Raw genomic sequence first — 21,025 nt, 5'->3', positions numbered from 1 at the left:
GTTCTGTATGATAGGCAAATTCTAATACTATTTAATAAACTGAGGAGAAAAGCTTAAGAAATATTCCCCTCTTGAACTGCTGGTTTACTGCCTTATGATCACAAGTTTCCAGGATTTGGTAACCTATGAGTCATTTGAGCTCCGCGTTCAGCAGCAGACTAATCACTGGTGTCATGCTGGGACATTAGTTCAGGTCAGGCTGGGAAAGCATGTGGCCAAGTGTATTTCCAATGCTGTGGGCTTTTTGCAAACATCTAAGTTTCTTCTTCTAATCTGCTGTTGAACAGCCTGACCTTCCCCAACTTATGAGCCACAGTAGTTTGCACAATAATGTGTTCTAAGGCATTCAAGTCTGAGCAACTGAGCTGTGAATGACTTGTGAATTGTTTTCATAGGTGGATACTGTTCTTGATATACAACAGTAACTAACATTTTTTTTCTAGAATGCCTCATTAAATCAATGACACTATGTATATCTTATACCAGGATTGTGTCAAGCCTACTTTGTGTTTCTTCAATATCTTTAAATGATTCGTTCAGAATATTGTAATGATAACTAATGACATCTAATGAAGCACATGGGAATTTTCTCTGCCGTGTCTTTGTAGATTTGCCTGGTTTGGGGTAATGCTATTGTATCATAGCTTTCTGTATGTTGTAGATGGATTTGCAGTTGTGCAAAAAAATCACAGAATTGTAGAAAGGATGAGGCTGGAAGGGACATGTGGAGACTGTCTAGTCCACCCCAGTTTCTCAGGACTGTCTAGTCAGGTTTTGAATGCCTCCAAGGATGGAGACTCCATAACCTATCTGGGCAACTTATGCCCAGTGTTCAGTCAGTCTTAGAGTGGAAAGTGTTTCCTGATGTTCAGATGGAACTGCATGTGTTTTAGTTTGTATCCACTGCCTCTTTTGCTGTCACTGGATATCACTAAGACAGGTCTGTCTCTGTCTTCTTTCCACCATCTCATCAGATATTTCTGCACACTCATGAGATGCACTCTGAGCCTTCTCTTCTCCAGGTCGCCCTTTCCAGCTCTGTCTGTCCTGTTATGACAGATATTCCAAGGCATGAATCTTGATGACCCTTTTCTGGACTCGCTTTAGTATGTTCATGTCTGTCTTGTACTGAGAGGTCCAGAACTGGACCCAGCATTCCAGATGTCTCACCAGTGCTGACTAGAGAGGAAAGATCCACTTCCCTTGACTCACTGCTAATTCTCTACTTAATGCAGCCCAGGACGCTGGTGACCTCATTGGTGTAAGGTCTCATTGCTGGCCTCTTCTTCAGGTTTGGCAAAAATGCTTTTCATCATCTCTTTGGACCATCTGTTGCTCTTCATTAGTTGTTCCCTTCCAACCCTCAATGCCAATCACTTCTTTCCCTGCAAATTAATTTCATTTCTTCCTCTTTTAATGCAAGAGATATGGAAAAGCAATCTATTTCCTAACTTTTTCCATACTGGAATGACAGTGTTTGGGTTTTTGTATGTGTGCTTTTGTGTTTCTTTTTTTTTTTCCTACCTTCCTGCCCTAAATGATCTCTTTTTAAAAAAATACTTTGATAAGCTGTGTTTCTTGAAACCCTCTATTCTTGTTTCTTTTCTGCTCCTTCAGTTTGAGATGCAGATTTTCTATAAAGCTTTAAAGGCAGGGCTTCAACTAAGGCAGCAAGGGCGTGGCATAGACTAGAATATACATCTGTTGTTGCTTACATGTGATCTTGGTTTTATTGGTGTTATGACATTGACTTATATTTGGTTGATATTTTGTACTTAGCTGATCCTCCTTTGTGTTCCTCATTCATTAGAAGCTGTTTTTCATGAATACTTTCCACTTTACATGTCTGTAGAATATCATCCTATTGTTTTTTCCTTGTGTTTATTACGACAGTGAACTTGATGATGCACTTGACCCAGTCTTACAACACACTGACCATCTCACCCTCTGCTCAGGTCCCACTGCTTCCCCAGCTTTGACTTTGGCAGTCGTTGAAGTCCTTGCTGAGCTGACTCAAACTAGAACAAGTCAGGGATGTGTAAAGAGATGTGAACTGCTGTGTTTTCCACACTCCTTCCTGCCCCTTGGAAAGCCTTCCCCCTGAGATTTGCTGTTTAGATCAGTTTGTACAGATGAGCTGTAGACTGGTGTAAGAACTGAAGAGTAGCCAGCCAGGTATGCAGGAACTTGGGAGAAGGATTCAGAGAAATGAGATTACTGTTTTGGCAATACCAAGTCTTTAAAGTTCATCAGTGGCATCAGGTCAGTTTAGTTAAATGTAAATTATTTTCCTGCTTTCCAAAGCATTTGTCATGCCTTAATACAATTAATAAGTGGACTATATCCACACTTCAGTTTCAAGTTGTATGGAAGCTGGCCCAGGACAGCACTTGAAACACGCTAAGATTTTAACAGCACTGTGTGCTTTAAAGTTACACGAGAACTTAAACAGTCTTTATCTCAGGAAAACTTTATCCAGATTGTGTTCCTTTAGTTTGTTAACAACAACAGGTCAATGTGAAGAGTTTTAGTTAGGTAAAGAGGTTGTTCTATCTTCACTAAGCCAGTCTTGTGGTAGGAGGGACTTGAACTGACTTCTGTCCTTAATGGAAGAAAATGTCGGTAGTTCATTAACTTATTGTCCTTTCCAAGTTTATAAATTTATATCTTGTGTGTCTCCTCCCATATCTTCTTCCTTCTTACTTTCTCATCTCAGTAAACAGGGTTTTTTTGAGTTGCATTCTTCGTCCTCCTCGTGTTCTCTGCTCTTTCATGAGTGGTCTTTTGCTCTTTTCTTAAGTATTCTAGCAGAAATTTTATTTGGTACTACTGATATGAATACTGTTTAGTTTTTAACATTTTATTTGGCAGATATGTGTTAATTTCAGTACCAGAAATGCAACTTTTCCAGAACGAGGATTAAGTTTCTTGTTTGAGGTAATTTGCTTGTACTCTTCCATTGTAATGTTGGAGAAATAAACATACCAAGCCTATGGGTTCATGAGCTGCTTATAAAGCATACTTAAAAGCTTTGCATTCTTCCATGTTGAATGAGATTGCCTCAGGCCAAAAGCAAAAGACCAGAGTTACCCTAAATACACATGTAATAAGCAAAACTATTGAATGAGACAGTAAAATCAATATATTCTTTTTCTTTTCAAAAATGTCGGAAAATAAAAAGGCCGATTGGTTTTGTTTTTTTTTTTTTTTTTGAGATTTTTTTTTATGGTGAATGTGAGGAGTCATCAGTTTTGGTGGGGAAAATTCTTCTGGAAAAATAGCTTTTTGACTCAGAACTGCTCAGTCTGGATACTTTGAACATAGCTGCTTTTGCCGATTTAGGTCGATCTGCTTTTGGCTTCTAAAGTGGCTTTTGCAACATCCTGAAGGGTTTTCTTTTCATGAGAAGTTGCATAAGCTTTAGGTCATTTTTAGGTAAGTTTTAAAGAGAAAGTTTTCTCTGAAAAGAAAGCTATGGCTTGCTGTCGGTAATGAAAGTAGCCAAATCCAGAGTGGAGCTATTTATTTTTATGTGTAATTGTAGTAGAGTTTTCCAGAATACACACATAAATTGATGAAGAATGCAAGAATTCAGCCTTCTTGTAGGGAATTTCTTTAGGTGTTTTCATGAGAGGAGAGCCTGGGGCAGGATTGCTCCTGCCTTTGCCCACATTCAACGGCTGTTGCTGCCGAGCACACCTTGAACAGCCTTATTTTCCATAACCATAAAGTTTTAGAATAAAACTGTATTGGCTTTTTCTCTCTTTTCCATTTGCAAACAGTCTGAGAGTATTTACAATTATGCAGACTTTACAAGAGTTGCAGGAGGGGAGGAATATTGCCGCCTTTTCATGAGGGAAGAGGTATTGCGAAGCTATTCAAAGGCTAACTTTAGCCTAGTGAAGCTCGTCTGCTTCCCACATCAAGGAAGTGAAAGACATTTCTGTGGGAGACAATCTCTAGCATCTGTAGTTAGTTTTCAGTGTGACTTGCCACCTAGAAGAGTTCTCTCTGCTGGCTCTTAATCAGGGCACATCACGTTCCTGCAAGTCTAGCTTCTGTGAATGCTTCTCTTGGAATTCCTAAAGTGACCTGAGGAATCTGCTCTCAGCATTTGAAGTAGTATTATTTTCTCTATAAGAGGTACTTTCGGGTTGTGCACATAAAATAATTACTTAAGATTTAGAGGCATTGGAGAGTGGAAATAAATAGTAGTGATCAGTTAAGAGTTTGTATGTGCTGTATAGAAATCCTCCAGTTTCTGATCTTTCCTAAAGTTATATTCTTCTGCAAGAAAGTTCACATAAGCCTGCAAGATGCTAGAGGAGATTCACAATAAAGAACATGTTATTTTAGTCTGTTTTTCTCTTCTGACTTCTTCCTTTCATCTCATGAGAACAGCATTGACTATCCTGAATCTTCATTTTAAAAGTATTATGGCTTCCAAGAATAAAAATAAAAGATGTCTTAGAAGAGCTTTATCAGTAAGATTTGCCACGACTTGGTTTATGTTTGAATGTTTTCATACAGATTTTGTAAACAGAATTTTTGTTGGTGCTAAAATACTGCTAATGGTAGCAAATGCCTCAAGGTGAAATCCAATTACTGTCTCAGAAAATTCACACTTCTTACAGCTTGCTTTTTGTTTGAGGACTGGAAAATATTGCATCTGTTTTAAGGTAACTACTTGGTTTAGTTGGATGGTTGGAAGAAAACTTTCTGGATTGGAATATTGTATTTTAAACATAACACTGAAAATATATTTTGGCATCTAATTTGGCAAGTATTAGTAAGTATGATTTTGGTAATTCTGTCATGTCTGCAGAGAAAGTTTGAGAAAGGATCATTATCTTTGTTTTCTGGCTCAATGCATTGTTTCTCACTTGAACTACAGCATCACAGAACAGTTGAGGTTGGAAGGGACCTCTGGAGTTCATGTGGTCCAATCACCCTGCTAAAGCAGAGCCACCTAGAGCCAGTTGCCCAGGACTATGTCCAGATGGCTTTTGAATATCTCCAAGGATGGAGACTCACAAACTCTCCGGGCAGCCTGTGCCGATGCTCTGTCACCCTAACAGTAAAAAGCCAGTCTTTCCTGAGAGGGAACCACCTGTGTTTGAGTTTGTGCCTGTTGCTCTGGTCCTGTCACTGGACACCACTGGAAACAGCCTGGGTCTGTCCTAAATGCTACTCCCCTTCAGGTCTGATGAGATCCTCTTGAGCCTTCTGTTCTCCAAGCTGAACAGTCCCAGTTCTACTCAGCCTTCTCTCATAGGAGAGATGTTCCATTCCATTCATCATCTTCATGGCCCTTTGCTGGACTTCCTCTAGTATGTTCATGTCTCTCTTGTCCTGGGGAGCTCAGAAGTGGATGCAGTGCTCAAGGTGTGACCTCACCAGTGCCCAGTAGAGAGAGGATATGACCTCCCTTGACCTGCTGGGAATGCTTTGTCTAATGCAGCCCAGGCTACAATTTGCTGCCTTTGTTGCAAGGGCACATTGCTAGCTTGTGTTTAACTCGTCCATTGAAAAAAATACATATCTATTCAAAGTGATATTCCCCGCCTCTTCTGAGGCAAAGGGAACTCTGTCATTCACTTCACCAGAAGTAAAACTTCATACCCAGCTTTTTGAAGGTATTACCTCGGCTAAGACTTTGAGACACACTTTTTCATATTGTTTTCTGACCAAAATTTCTTTGATGTGTGTAGGAAAAATTCAGCAACCAAACATAATGTTTGGAAGTGTAGTTATGGTAGTAAGTTATCTTTTCCTGCATTTGGGCATAGGCATGCCTAGGTGATGTTTTTCTTTCTTAAAAAATTCTGTGATCTACCTACCCTGTGACTGAGCTTTCTGTAGCTTTTCTGTCCCCTATGAGACATCCCTTGCACTGCTAATGGGAGATTTGATGCATCCAACTGAAGCATTTCACAATTTAGCGATGTCATAGCATCAGCTAGAACTGCTGTGATGTGCAGAAACAAATGTTCCAAATGGTAGCACTGAGTTCAAACAGCTTCAGTTATTCTCAAAAGTGTTTTCTAATAATTACTCATGTAAATCCCCTTAGGTAATTAGTCCCCGACATAGTAAGCAATATGTAAAATCACTCCATGCACAAACTGAAGGCATGTCTTAAGTGGAGGTGACTCTGTGTGTTGACAAACTGACATGAAATACTTCTGAACTAGTTCAGCAAGTAGCACTTTTAATCAAATATCCTCTTTCCTCTCTAGCTGCAGTATGTAGCTGCCAGCTGAAAAACTCTGTTGACCATCGCCAGTCGTCTGAACAAATTTCTCTACAAGGAAACTTTCGTAACTTGTAGAACTAGAACATTTCAATGTCTAACAAGTTTACTTATGATTTGTGTGTTCTGTTTCTTAATATATAAATTGCAGAAATGTTTTCTAGTTGCAATGTGTCAATTATAGCATGGGTTTTCACTGACTAGAATTACTGAAAGAAGTACACATCCGAACATGCAAGGAGACCAGGTAACTTCTGCAAGCGTAGCTGAAAATGTCATCTTGAACCACTTTGTCTAATCTTATGATTTAGCGTTTTAAGTGCAGAATTTAGCAGGCTTTAAAAATGTCTATTAATACAAGTATAGTACAACAGGTAGAAACTGGAACATTGCATTTGTATTTTAGCAGCAGAAATCTGTTACTAGGCACTATAAATCAGTGAGTTTTAAAACAACCTCACTGAAAATCAGTCATATATATTTGAGAGGTTGTGTTTTGTTGGTTTTGTTTTATTTGATGTTTCCAGCAATTTGATAAATGAATCTTAGCGTGAAGTTGGTTTTGCACGGAATTGGAACAGATAGCAAAGGCCGCAGGGATTTCTTCTATTGCCTTTGAGGTCTTACCGGGTTTGGTGTATTCCTTGTTATTTCTTTTAATATTATTCAGCCCCAGGTATAGAGATTGTGTGGGTGCATTGCTTAAACTGCACAAAAGAATTGGGTAAATTAAAGTTCAAAAATGTCTAAACTTAAGATGCAATTGATTGCTACTAATGTCTCCTGGAATAATTCTTTCTTCAAAATGTTTGGCTGAGCAGCAGATGGAGATAAAGAGTACTCAAAAAGATAAATTGTCTTTTTTCTAGTTTTTTTTTTCTCTCTGTTTAAATGAGAAGCACATTTTTATAGCTAGTTAGGGTCAAAGAGCTGATACGTGTGCAGTGTTAAAGGCCAGCTGTTAAGGTTAGTCTACGTGGAATGTATTGCTGTATGTTGTTTTTCTCATCCTACGTGATGTTTTTTTGTAGTGAAATTAAAGAAATGAAGTCATCAACAGTCCACTGCCCCAAATCCTCCAGTTGCAATCTCTTCTCCCTTGTTGTTTGCCGTTGTAGAAATAAATTTGAAGTTTGATAGCTCCAGAGTCCTCCAGCCAAGCTCTACAAAGCTCCCTGATAGGTCTGATGGGGGCTTCAAGCCCCCAAAACTGCTGCTACTACAGATACATAAGCAAGATCGCCAGTGACTAAAATTACATCTTACTTTATGCTCTTTGAGGACCCAGTATGCCTGGAATTTTCATAAACACGGACGCTAACTTGTAGCAGATGTCATGGTAGATGCATGGATGCATCAGTCTTGCCAAATAGTAGAAGTGGAGTGTGTACTGTGGGGTGTATCATGTGAGGTATATGGAAGAAGCCAAAGTTACAAATACTTGATTCTGTCCACTGAATGCCAATATTTTTTTTCTGGAAAAACACTGTCTTGTGTTATTTAGACAGTTAGCACCTACTGTTGAAACATGCATTGTTTTGTGCTAATTAGTGAATGGATTTTTGTTGCTGTTGGTACCTACAGGTGGACAATCCATGTGAAAATTAGCTGGAGATGGTACAAGAGGGTATGGCATCAACAGCTTTTCTGTAAAATGTGTAACTATTCCAGTTGCTACATAAGTTTAATGGGTTTAGGGACTGAAAGGATTTGAAGCTTTGTGCAAAAGGTAGAGTGCATTCTTCAGTATTGGTCACTTATGCTTTCCTGTTTTCTCTAGAAAAGAGCTAAAGCTAGTGCTAATTACAATATTCTCATTCATTGTTCCATTTTACTCTGGATTTAAGGTCACGCTATCTTTCTGTGCTTCGTGGAGCACATCCAGATAGTGGTAACTAGTTGCAATTTAGTAAAGGGCTGTATTGTTGGTGTAGTATAGAGGAGCTGCATACACCACATGAAGCAGCTTGTGGGAATTTGTATTTCAAAGCACCTAATGGAGCTTCTGTTTTGGCCTGGCCTTGTGGAACTGCTTCATGTGCCGTTGACCAACTTCCAAAACAGTTTTAGCTGGTCTTAAAACCTACGAGATCTTTATTTGGGAAATGTCCAAGTCACTATTTTACTCAAAATGTTTGTTTTCTTTTTGATTTCAATCTTTGCAGTTGATTTTTACTTTAATGTAGCAAAAATGATAATAATAGGATAGATTTAGAAATTATATTGGCATAAGAAAGAGAAATGTGAAACTTTAAATTTATTTATATTTACTAAATTAGTGTATGCTTTCAAATGAGGGATTATCCCAGTCAAAACTGGGGAGAAGGACAGGAGAAATAAAGCAATCAATCAAATTCAAAATACTAATGCTGTCCTGGGAGTGGAATCAAGTGGCTATGAGATTTATTATTTTTTCCCAATGTTCTGAAGAATTTTCTTCTTAAATCCTGAAGATGGTTATTTTTTTCTGCATTTGGTAATCTAAGGAATACTTGGATAAAATAGAGCTTCATGAGGGATTAATTGTGGTAGGTTGGCTGACAAGAAACTTATGGTAAATGTCTGGCTTGAAATTTTTCACTAGTTATGTCTCTATTATATGGGTTCTTTTTGGAACATTGACTATTTTTTTAATGAAAGGAAAATGCCAGAGATTTTTGATACAATTTATTCTGTACTGTTCTAGTTAGTAACTCATTGATGAAACTACTGTGGTTAATTCATTGACTACAGAGTAAAAACTTATAAAGGACCATAGTGCAAAATGCTTTACAAAATAAGCCATGGGCTGTTTTGGATCTTAAACTTATATGAACAGTTCTAAGTATTGCATTAAATACTGACTCTAACATAATTTCACCAAAGAATGTGTAACGTATGACATGACAACTGTTTTGGTGTATTGGCACGTCTTCCTATCTAGAAATAGGCTTTAGTTATTGACACTGTATAATTTGACTTTGTGTAACCATATTTAGTTTATTTTCAGAAGGGATGAAGATAATTTTAAATGTTAAGTGTGATAATTCACTGACAAGAAATTTAAGTTTGAATCCTACTATTGGAAACAACACTGTTTAGTACAGTGTCTGGAGCTGTAGGCAGGAATTCAGTATGAAAATTTAAGTGACCTTTTCTTGCCTGTCTTGTGCTCTTCTGGCAATTTTCATAATAGCTTAATTATATTGCAGTTGCCTTGCAGTGATACTCCCAGTATGGAAGTGATGGAAGAGCAAATACTGTCTTTGATCTGGAGAAGACCAAATTCTAACGTGCTGTAAGGGGAAGCTGATCTGTAACAGCGTCTGCTTTTTTTCCTTTAAATCTTAACTATGCCTCTTAAGCTGCTTGTGAGGGAACAGAAACTGGGCAGTGGTTCAAAACTGGAAAGGATAAGATTTGAAGTGATTGCGAGAAATAATTATCTTGACTATGAAAAACAAACCCCTACAACCAAAACTGTTCAAATGTAGATTGGACTGCTGTCATGCTTGGTTTGTGGCTCAATGGTGTGTTTTTGTAAACTTGAAGCTTTTAAAATGGGCTGAATAGGAAAATTGTCTCTATGACTAATACAGTTACTTCTGTGTAAATCACTTTAATATTATTTTAATCTTTTAAAACGTTTATGCGTATTTTCATGTATTATAGTGTAGCAGTAATTTAAAAAAATACATGGGTGTGACTGCTGTGTTAAATATTTTACTTGCTGGCTGTGGCAGAATATAGTTGGTAACTATTGAATGATTGTTCATAGTTGCGAAGAAACTTCAATGTGGAGTTAGTGTCTCATTTGACACTAGAGAATAATGGTATCCTGACAGTAAGTCAGGAAACCAAACTTCGCTTAATTCTGAGCAACAGAAGCGCCACTCACATGGCAAGGTGTGCTGGTTCTGCACCTTGGAGAGTAGGTGTAGAACAACTCTTTGAGGACAGCTCTCCACACTCAGCTCTCCACTTTTTGTGGAGACAACTCTCAACAGGGACAACTCTATGCAAGGACAACTCTAACCCTAAGCCTATGCCTGACCCTGAGCATAACCCTAACTTTAATGCCACAGACAATTGTCCCTGTGGAGAGTTGTCCTGTGAAGAGTTGACAGGAGAGGGTTGTCCCTTCCTAGGAAGAACTGTTTGCATGGAAGTTGTTTTAAGCCCTCTCCGGGATGGCTGTCCATGCTGGGGGTGAATCAGTTCAAAAAACTGAATCGGCGAACAGTTCTCCGAAGGAATGCTATTTGCAAAAGATTCCTGGAAGTAAGTGCAGAGAACCTGCTTTCTCCATGGACAACGTTAGTCTTAACTTTTTGCTGTCACCATTGACACTGGAAACCAGCACATAATGCAGCTGAACAATTAAACCCAAGCCTTGTGGGAAGGTACAGTCATTCATTTGCAGTATCTATTACTTGCTGTTTTCATGTTGTGAAGAGGATATTTTGCTTTTTTCAGCAGTAGGTTAAAGGCTTTAATTTTTTTTTTTACTTCTGAAATAAGTCTTGACACTGTTAAATGTTTTCCTGAAAGTTTTTGAACCTTCCAAATTTTTTTGCTACTGCATGTTCTGTGCTTTCAGTGTTTGACAAATTTGACAGACTTGCTCTGCAAGAGAACGCTTGGAATCAGCAGAACAGAAATAGACCTGTTACATGCCTGTTGAAAGATAATGTACAAGAGTTTGCAAGGGGAGCCTAAAAGAATCCTGCCATTCATGGAGCAAGGAAAAGTATGGCACTGATATATTTTTTTGTTACACATAGATGAAGTAACTAATAAATTCATTATTTATAGTTTTTATCCTTAATGTCTTTGCTGAATTACCTTTGGTAAACTTTGTTCATGTTTGTTAAAACATGTGGATGATGCACCAGCTGAGATTGTGTGAGATTTGTGTGATTTCTGAAGTACATTGAAGCATAAAGCGAAACTGCAGTGCTACCTGTAACCTAATAGAATCTATTATTTGGAGTTTTTAGGCACATTTTTTCATCTCTGTACTTCAAATGACAGGATAACAGGCACATTTATGGCCTGCATTTGGTTGTTTTTGGTCAGCTGCATCAGAATTTAACTTGGAACATACCATGTTTATGAAGGGATGGGCATGACATGTCATTGAAATTATGTTATCTTTACTTAAAGATGGTGTAGAACTCTCAGAGATAATCTGCTTTTGAAACCAATGCAAGTTGGCTTATCAAGTCTGAGAGTGCCAAGGAAACCATGTTATCCTTAGTCAAGCTATAGTTTTGATGTATTAGTACTGAATCAAGTAGTCTAGGAGTTGGTAAGCCTTTTGTACGTGTTTAAAAAAAAATCCTCATAATTCTGCCTCTCAGAGGGAAATAAATGAGTCCAGTTAAGTTTTATAGAACTTAAACCTGTAAATAGTCCAAGAGGCCATGGTTAAACTACTTTTTATGTCTGGAGGGGCGGGTTTAGGAAAATGCACCATATGGTGCACTGAAGGCTTGTCTTGTATCAGTTGTTTATCTGTGTTTTGCACTGCTGTAAAGGGCGTGGGGTGGAGGCTTCTAGGAGGAAGAAAGTTTTATAGGTCTTGGATGTGTAACAAATGCCAGTGGAGAGAGAGCCTGCAGGTAGCTGACAGCAGGCAATGTCTTGCTTGCAGGTGTTTGAGGGTGATGCTGTGCTATCCATTACAGAGCTTTTAAATGCTCTTCTTCCTGGAAGGAAAAGGTGCTGAAGCTTCTACTCTTTCAAATCTTGTATTTTTACATTTTCTACTGTTTTGACAGTTATTAGGTATTTTTTTTATGAGATGTTAGTGATCACTCTTTATGCCATTTAGTATAGCTTGAGGATTGCTTATTCAGTCACATTCAGGAGAGTTAATACAATTAAATAAAGATGATAAATTAAAGCCTGTAAGTTAGAGTGCATAATGCCCATTTGCAGAGAAGATAATGGCCTTCTTGGATTTTCAGGTTGATCTTCCTGGAGGGTATGTCCTTATAAGAGTTTAATGTGCTTTAATTTATGTGTGCTGATGTAATGCCTAGGGTAGCTTGTCTTCTTTCTTTTGACTCTCTGTGTTTAGATGATTGTTAGACATGTCCTCTCAAGGCCAAACTCAGCAAAATAGCTGCTTGGTTATCAGATATTTCTTCTATTTCAGTTTGCACTGGTTTTGAGACAAACATTTTATACCTTATTTTCATTTGTGCGTAGGGTTTTTTGCACTGTTCTCACGTCCGGCTTTGTGCAATGCGAGGGAAGTTTGGGGAAAGGTGAAATATTTCTTCATGTCAATCACTTATACTCTAATATGATTTCTGATCTTTTTTTTTGTCTTCTTCCATTTGTACAAGTTAGTCCTCATGGCAAGAAGTGATGTGGTGAAAAAACAATTCCCCAAATCGGCAACCTACAACCATGACTGTTGTTTGATATGGAAGCACTTTGTGAGTGTGAGTGTGTGGTTCCAAGTGCTGCTTGTGTTCTGTGAAGTCTCATGAACTTGAGGTGGGTGTGTGACTTCTTCCCTGAGCCTTTTTCCTTGGTTACAACTGGGATACGGGGTCCTCTGCAGGCTTCCTGCTTGTGAAGGCCATGCTTTCCAGGAAGGAACCCTGCCTTTCAGAAACTCTGTGTGTGCTGACAGGGCTGCTTGAGGTGTGATTGCCATCTGCTCTGTTGCTTGAGGAGGTACTGTGCCTCACCAGCTAGTTGAAACCTCTAGTTGCTGGTGTGCTCTGACTCTGTACCATACTTTAACTCTCACTCGAGGTCCATTCTGGAGCAAGGAAGCTTGAACAGGATGTGTTTTATGGAAGAATTTGCTGACGTGCTTAGCTAAATATTGTAAATCTTTTTAGTTTAGCTGCTGACATGTTAATCATTGCCAGGAGAGGGGAAAAAAGGGAAAGAACTTAGTTGAGAGCTGAGGAGGTGATTGAAGCTTGCTCAGTGGGTAACAGCTTTAGGAAAATTATGTAGATACCTTCACTTCAAGTCCTGCTCAGCAGATTTATGTTAAACAGGATTTGAAATAGCAGAATGTCTGTGCCCATAAACTTTCAATCTGAAAATACTTTGCTCTTTTTGCATTGTTTCCTTAAATCTCTTTTTTTAAAAAGGAAACCTGTATAAAGAAATACATGTAAACTATAGGCTCACGGTTAAAAGAAAAACAATAATAAGCAATAGTTTGTCATGAACCTCAAGCACCACTCTGCACACTTACAGCTACATCCATGAAGGGAGACGGTGATTAGGGTCACAGTCACAACCATGGTTCTCATTCTACTGTCTCTGCTGGACAAGATGGTTAGCAAGGTCATCCCAAAACAGTGTTGCCCTGTATGGCTTGAGGAATTGAGAGCTGCTGAACTTCATGGTCTCTGTCCTCTGTGGATGAAAGTTTGAAACAGCAACTTTAGAGGATGTGTTCCTGTCAACCGCTGGTACCACTAGTGGAGCACAGACAGGTGTGGTACGTGTGGTGTTCTGTCATACTCCTGTGTTACTATCTTTTAGTCCTCTGTTATAATATGACACATGCAGTATTATGTTCTGTTCTTTTAAAAAGTGTATGGGCTTTCAGAGGACTTAGTTATTTATTAACATGTTAATAAAAGCATGTTTTTCATACCTTATCAAAAGGCAAAATAGAATACATTTAATATTTCAAGATAAAACGGGATTGAGACAGCTATTGGGTGGTATGCGATAATCGAACATGCGCCTCTTGTTTTCTCATCGTCACCACTGAATGAATATGGGATTAGTAGAGAAGGCAAGAGAGAAGAGTTGTATGGGGAAATCATTATCTTTTTTTGGGAGAGAGAAGTAGAGAACTGAACCTGAAGAAGGTTAGTTGTATGGGGTATGTAAATTGTAATTCTAGTTGCAGATATTCCTTGAAGATAACGCAGTATTATTTTCATTTTAACATGTACTGATTTTTTTACTTGTTTTACCAAGATTGTTCTGACTTGTTTTGAGTGGTCAGCTTTTGTTATAGTTTATTTTAGTTTCAGGAACGGTAATAATTTAGGTGAATTTAGTGCCAATGCTAAACTAGCCATTTATTCTTCAAAGTAATCCATTCAGGAACTAAGATAATAAATCTGGTGGGTGGATAACATTCGTAGGAGCTGACTGCATTGTCCTCTTTCTTTTACCTAGGAATAGGTTAAGTTAGTAATACAGTGTAGTTCTAGATTAGATTTTATGATTATGGTGTAACTTTTTGAAAAGTGCAATAATGGTAAAATCTGTAATTTGGAATTTTGAATCCATAATTTGCCAGCTGTATGTAATTTATTTAAATCTGTGTATGACTTCCTCAGCTTGTTCTGAAGTACGAAATTCTATATGCTGATGGACTGTGGACTGAGATCTGCCTCTTCTAGAGCTTGCCTCCTGTTCTTTAATATTATAATGTTCTTTATTATTATATTTATAGTGGTCTATTTATATTGGTTAGTTAGCAATCTCTGATTTCGTGTATGCCAAGGATCTTGAGTTCAATACTTTGGATGACACTGGTTGTTTTAAATGATAAGTATCATTACTTTCGCTGTATTTCTGTACTGAAGCAAGTACTGCCCATTTCACTGAATGTGGTCTAGAGCTAGGTCACTTCAGCCCAACCATTTATTCGTTAGTTTAACACTGCTTCCTAGCGGAAGGAAGCTGAATTTTTGTATCAACATGTTGGAATGGCTAATGCTTATGCAGTTGTTGAGGATAGCAGAATGAGTCTTTCAGCTCTGTGGAAAAGCGTTGGAGAGTTAGAAGCTTTGGGATTGTGTTTTTTCTCAAGTGTTAGTGTAACTTCAGATGTATTCAGAATTGCTGTTTCTAAGACTGTATCAGGGTCTCATGTTAATCAAGAGCATTTAACCTCTGTTTATTACGTCTTTATCTTCCCTTCTCCTCACATCTCTCCGGTTACCTTGCAGTTGAACTGTGCTGGAACTGAAGTTGCAGAGCCAAAAGGGGACAGGGGTTGAGGAAGAAACCAAGCAAGAAAATAATCAGCAGGAATGTTCCTTAACCTGTTACTGATTTTCAAATGATAAATTCACATTAGAATACAACAGAGGCATTTTAGGCATCTTGGCTAGCTTGCCACCTGTGCTCTGGTTACAGTGAAAGATTATGAAGTTTCCTTAAGTCTTGGTTTGTTTGTTTGTTTTTTTTAAAAACCTCAAAACAAACAAACAAACAAGCCCCAAACCATTTTATGGCTGGAAATATGGGGATTTCCACATACAATTCGAAGCAGTCAGTATACTGAAGATAAGTCCTTGAGTACTGCCATTACTACCATTCACAGCATATATGTATATTCATAACTTTGGGGTTACTTTTACATAGCTGATGGCATGGTTTATTCACAAGAGGGTAATTCTGTTGTCGGGGATCAGCTCTGGCATGGGCTATCTCTTGCTGTTCTTTCACTGGTTTGGGCTCAATTGCAATAGGAGCTTGAATGTGAAAAAATATAATATTTGACCAAAAAGCCACCCTTCAGTTTTATAATTGTACATTATAAATTAATTATTAACATCAGTTAACAACACTATTTCAGTTCAAAACAGTGCTTTCTTGAAGAGAATTTATTTTGCATAGCATAGAATTCATATGGCTTTCAGGATGGCCTTACCAGAATTGATGTGAATACAGCTGAGAAATGCAATTGGTAAATTATCAAAATAGACTAAGTAGAAACAAGGATAAAACTGCTTCCACAGCACATAGTACCATCAGTCTTTATCAGATATGATCTAATATAAGTAGGTAACATTTTTAGCTTTTGCTTCAATGCTAAAAGGCAAGATCTTTATAGCTCGTGACATTGGAATTCAAAGAGGAATAGGGCCTTGTTCTGATTGGGAGTATTCCCCTTGAAGGAGAAAACAGTTGAAAATGTGTTAGAACATATTTTGGATTGAATATTTGTACTGTTACTGTATACTTTTTCTTCTAAAACGATTCCTGGGGGAAATAAATCCAGACAGCTGTAAGCACTTTGTTAGTGCTGCTTCTCTGTTCAGAGTCCTTAGATGTAGAGATGCGCTTCGTGCACTCTCATGGCAAATGATGACAGAAATAATTCCCTAGGAAAGAAAATAGCATTGTCTTCTGTTGAGATCTGCTTCTTCCAGTGGAGCATGGTCTCTTGTTTGTCAGTGCTGTGGGTTTGGGGTCATCCTTGGCATCTGTCTGTGTTCCATTCGTGGAGCTGCTTCAGTTGGTCTGGGCATCCTTTCACGTTCTCATTGTTTGGAAATGCCAATCAAAGTGCTGCCTTTCTCTGGTAACTTTCTCAGATGCATCTGGTTATAGACCTAAGCGTGTGTATCTGTATCCATATCTTGAGTACGTTGTTATGGTTTTGCATTAATGATGTAGCACCTGGAAATTGTGAGGTTTACTTGAGGTGTACCTATTACTCTGAAGACTTTTCCAAACCTTACTTAGTGTTGGCTAATGAGCTATTTAATTTAGAGCTGTACAACAGAGTTGTTGAGTTGTTTATTTCTCCTCGACTAGAGCAGTTGCACTACCATTAGACATCATCATAGAATCATAGAATAGTTTGTGTTGCGAGAGACCTTAAAGATCATCCAGTTCCAACCCCCCTGCCATGGGCAGGGACACCTACCACTAGATCAGGCTGCCCAAGGTCCCATCCAACCTGGTGTTGAACACCTCCAGGGATACGGCAGCCACGGCTTCCCTGGGCAACCTGTGCCAGTGTCTCACTACCCTCAAAGTGAAGCAATTCCTCCTTATGCCTAGTCTATATCCGCCCCTCTCCAGTTTATGGCCATTGCCCCCCCTGTCCTATCACTACAAACCTTTGTGAACAGTCCCTCTCCAGCTTTCTTGTAGCCCCTTCAGGTACTGGAAGGTCGCTATAAGGTCTCCTCAGAGCCTTCTCTTCTCCAGGCTGAACAACCCCAACTCTCTCAGCCTGTCCTCATGTGGAAGGTGCTCCAGCCCTCGGATCATCCTTGTAGCCTCCTCTGGACCCGTTCCAACAGCTCCATATCCTTCTTATGTTGAGGATTCCAGAACTGGACACAACACTCCATATGAGGTCTCACAAGAGAGGATCAGAATCATGCTGCAGAGTCCTTGCATTCTTCCCCGTATATTTTCAGAGTCCATATTTTTGTGGAAACTCAGGCAGATAATGTAATTAGAAGATGTAAAACCTTGGTACATTAACTGTTCAGTGGTGATTGTTGAAAGGCCAGCAGCATGATTTCCAGGAAACATTTTTTTAAAGGAAGGTTTTCTTTTCAGTGTTAAATCAAGATATGGTATGAATCTCCTAACTGAACTGTAGCAACAATGGCCTCTTTGTGCTGGGCTCTTCATGGCTCATACCCACAGTGTTTGTTGCTTGGGTTAAAAGGGATGCCTGGCTGGTTGACAGAAAACAGGGCCAAGTAATACCAACAGATTATTGCACGTGATCAGATACCTAGTAATTCTGGCAATGGTGAAGTTGTGTAACTTAACTGTCTTCTGTTGAGTGAATCTTTAACTCTGATTGCCTGGCACTTCACCATAAGCCAGGTGACAGGCAGCAATTTGTTTGTGCCCAAACTTTCAGATGCTCTGACCATCTTTGTCCCCTCCTTCAGTTACAGATCATGGAACCACACAACAAATTCACTGTAAAAATCCCAAGAAAGTACTATAGATACCCTATTAACTTTTCACTGGTGACTTGCTTTTTTTTTTTTTCCTAAAAAAAAGCTTAAAAACAGATCTGGGAAATATTTGCATTTTGAGATAAAGGAGATGTATGTATTGTTTAGATGCTTTTATTTCTGCTTGTAGGCCTTATTTTCTCCTGACTGACAAAGTTAGTTTGCTGTTGGGAACTGAGAATATTTCTTTAGAAGCAAGACGGGAGAAACCACTTCAGGGGTTATTTGCAACTTAAAAGAATGTGGTTTGTGTGGTGTGTTGGAGGCTTTGAAGTGGTGACTCATATTATGCATCATCAGTATCAGGAAAGAGTGCTTTATATAACATTGATTTTTGTATCTTGGTTAAAAATTTCAGACAAGCAGACTACATTTAGAAATGGTGAATGTGATGTTAGAAGAAACGGCAAGCTGGAAATTTGAATGATGCACATCACAGGTAACTTAAATAAGCAGCTTTGCAACATGAAGAGTGAAACTTTCGTATATTTATTCTGGCTTTGACAATTTGCACTGTCATAATTATTGTACCTCCTTGATTATTTTAATTTTGGAATGCTTAAAGTACAAAGCAATGATCTACAAGATTATTTGCTATGTCAGATTCTGTATTGGGTTTATCGTGACTGTTACAGTGACCACTTTTTGCTTAGCTTTCTGTATAGCATGAATAGCATAAAGCTTCATCCTGTGAAGCTGTTTAGGAAAAACTGTGCTTTGTAAGTACGAGACACAGGAGACAAGAATGTTTTCATTGTGGAGTTGCCTCCACTGACATTCTGACGTAGCCCTAGTATACTGCAAATTCAGATGTTGTCAGTACATTGCATCGTTGCCCCATCCCTGGAAACATTCAAGGTCAGCTTGGAGGGGGCTCTGAGCAACCTGGTTTAGTTGAAAATGTCCCTGCTTGCTGCAGGGGGGTTGGATTAGATGGCCTTTATGGTCCCTTCCAACCCAAACCATTCTATGATTCCACGATGAATAGAAGGAGTTTTTTTGCTCATTCTTGCTGTAGCTCTTCATATGCTTTGGTTTTTTTAATACTAGGAAGCAACATAGCTATGACCAAAAAAAACCCAAAGCAACTGACTCTAAAAACCCAAACAACAAAAAAAACTACCCTGGAAAAATTTGTGAAGTTGGCTAATACTTCAGTGCTGCAAAAAAGTATAACGCAGCAGATTGAATAAAAATAACAGGTTTGGAGTCCTGAAGCTTTTTGTTTGATGTCTTCAATAAACTTGTAGATAAAGTTGTCCAGTCTCAAGCAGATATAGGAGGGTAGTGCAGAAGCTGTATGGCCTGAAAGGGAATCCAGATATTGTAGAATGTTTACACCTGTGCTTTTCCTGTCTTTCTTCTATCTACAGTTACTGTAATTGTTCATAATAACTCCCAGGAACAGCTTCTGAAATAAAAATCAGTTGGGTTATAGCTGTAACAGAACTTAAACTTTGATTTGATTGGTCAGAAATAGCAAACTTTGAGAAGTTTTCCTGCGGTTGGTTTGAGTGTTTTTCTGACCTTCCACCGTTACTCTTAAGCATTTAAACTGCCTGGGACAAGATCATGCAAGGTATTCTCATGTTTTTCTTTGCATTTTAGGTCTCAGGAAAGCCAGGTGTGTTACACCTTCAGTTACACCTTCCTTTGCATATTGTTCTGGGTTTGGTTTCCATGTCATCACAGAAGCCTTGTGCTGCCAGTGTGTTAAGGATTCAGAGGATTGAAAAATTGTTATGGATAAAAACTGTTAATAATCTTTTATTTAAAGGAAAATTTATCTTTTTCATGAGAAATGAGTATTTAAACCCATTCATTTTTAAAGATGAGCCTGCAGTTGAAGTAAGCAGGTATACAAAATACCTGAAGTTGAATGGGGTTTTTTTTTCAGGATTGATGTTAGCCTGTTTGCTTAATTGGTTTTGTGCGTGCTTCAAGGAACAATGAAATAGTTCTTATTCTTCTTTTCCCTTAGTGCTCTGATTTAGTAGGCTCTGCTTCTTAGGTAAGAGAGAAGTCAGCAGTCTTTTTATAAAATTCTGTTTTGTGTATTGAGACTTGAGTTTGGAGTGAGTACAAGTAGATTTGAAGAACCGAATCCCCTTTCTTGTGCTTTCTTAATTTACTTTGGAGGAATTAAGTTTTAAATTGCATCTTATCGATTACAACCTATGCAGTATGTCTCCTCTCAAGAGCTTTCATATCTACAGGTGAAGATAAACGTAATCTCCAGTGGAAAATTGAAACAGAGGATAAACAACTTGCTAAAAGCTGAGCTGAGACTGTAGCCTGCTTCTCTTAACTCAGTCAGCAGCTACTCTTCTAAATTAACTAGCGTTCTAGCCTCTTGTGGGTTGACTGATAGAAGAACTTTCTCTGGCTAAGGTCTTATGTGTTGCTTGATAAGAAGAAGCTCTTTAACAGAAGCTCTTTGCCTTTGATTTTCATGCTTGTATCTTATGATGAATTCTATGAACAACATTAAGCTTTTTGTGGAAAATGCATATTAAAATTTGTTACGCACAATCTCTGTACAATAATGTTGCACCATGTGACCTTTTTCATTACATTTGAGACCTTTTTATGGTTACCTTAGTGTATGCAGTCTTGAAAATTGAGTAAAAGGCAGGTACAAAAATGGATCCTCATTTTAGGAAACCAGCTGGTAAAAGTTGACAGACTCAAAGTACTTTTTAACATCCCTGATGTTACTATGACCTTAGGAAAAAAAAGAAAGCTGGAATTATGTTTCCATTGCAAGTATTTAATTAAATAATATTAGAATCATTCTAAGACAATATACTGAATGGCTTGAAAGTCTTTTTTTCTCCCTTATCCTTGTCTTTCTGAAAACTAGTAACAGTCACCTTTATTAGAAAATGAGAAGATTTCTGAATGCTTAGTTTTATGTTTGCTTCTGTTTATAAACAAATGGGAGTCTGGAAAGGAAGCATTTGGTCCAGTGAATAGGCAAGGAGATTACAAAGGATTATGAAAATTCAGGTATAGTAATATATTACATGACTGACGTTCTTTTAAGAAGATCCTAGTCTCTAGATGTAGG

The 21,025-nt window shown here is 38.3% G+C and overlaps 1 protein-coding gene across 6 annotated transcripts in view; it reads left to right on the top strand.

Annotated features, from left to right (window-relative positions):
- ZFYVE28 (zinc finger FYVE-type containing 28) overlaps window positions 1-21,025 on the top strand; it is a 154,711-nt gene that overhangs the window by 12,701 nt on the left and 120,985 nt on the right. The window contains exon 1 of one of the 6 annotated variants that reach the window (XM_054066096.1): window positions 18,322-18,394. The exons of the other annotated variants lie outside the window; for them this stretch is intronic. The gene's annotated coding sequence lies outside the window, so the exon portion shown is untranslated. Of the gene's footprint in view, window positions 1-18,321; window positions 18,395-21,025 lie in introns of those variants that run through there. 6 annotated transcript variants of the gene reach the window in all.

The sequence above is a fragment of the Cuculus canorus genome, chromosome 4 (assembly GCF_017976375.1).
Source record: "Cuculus canorus isolate bCucCan1 chromosome 4, bCucCan1.pri, whole genome shotgun sequence".
Lineage (NCBI taxonomy): Eukaryota > Metazoa > Chordata > Aves > Cuculiformes > Cuculidae > Cuculus > Cuculus canorus.
This window is presented reverse-complemented; position numbering and strand designations above follow the sequence as displayed.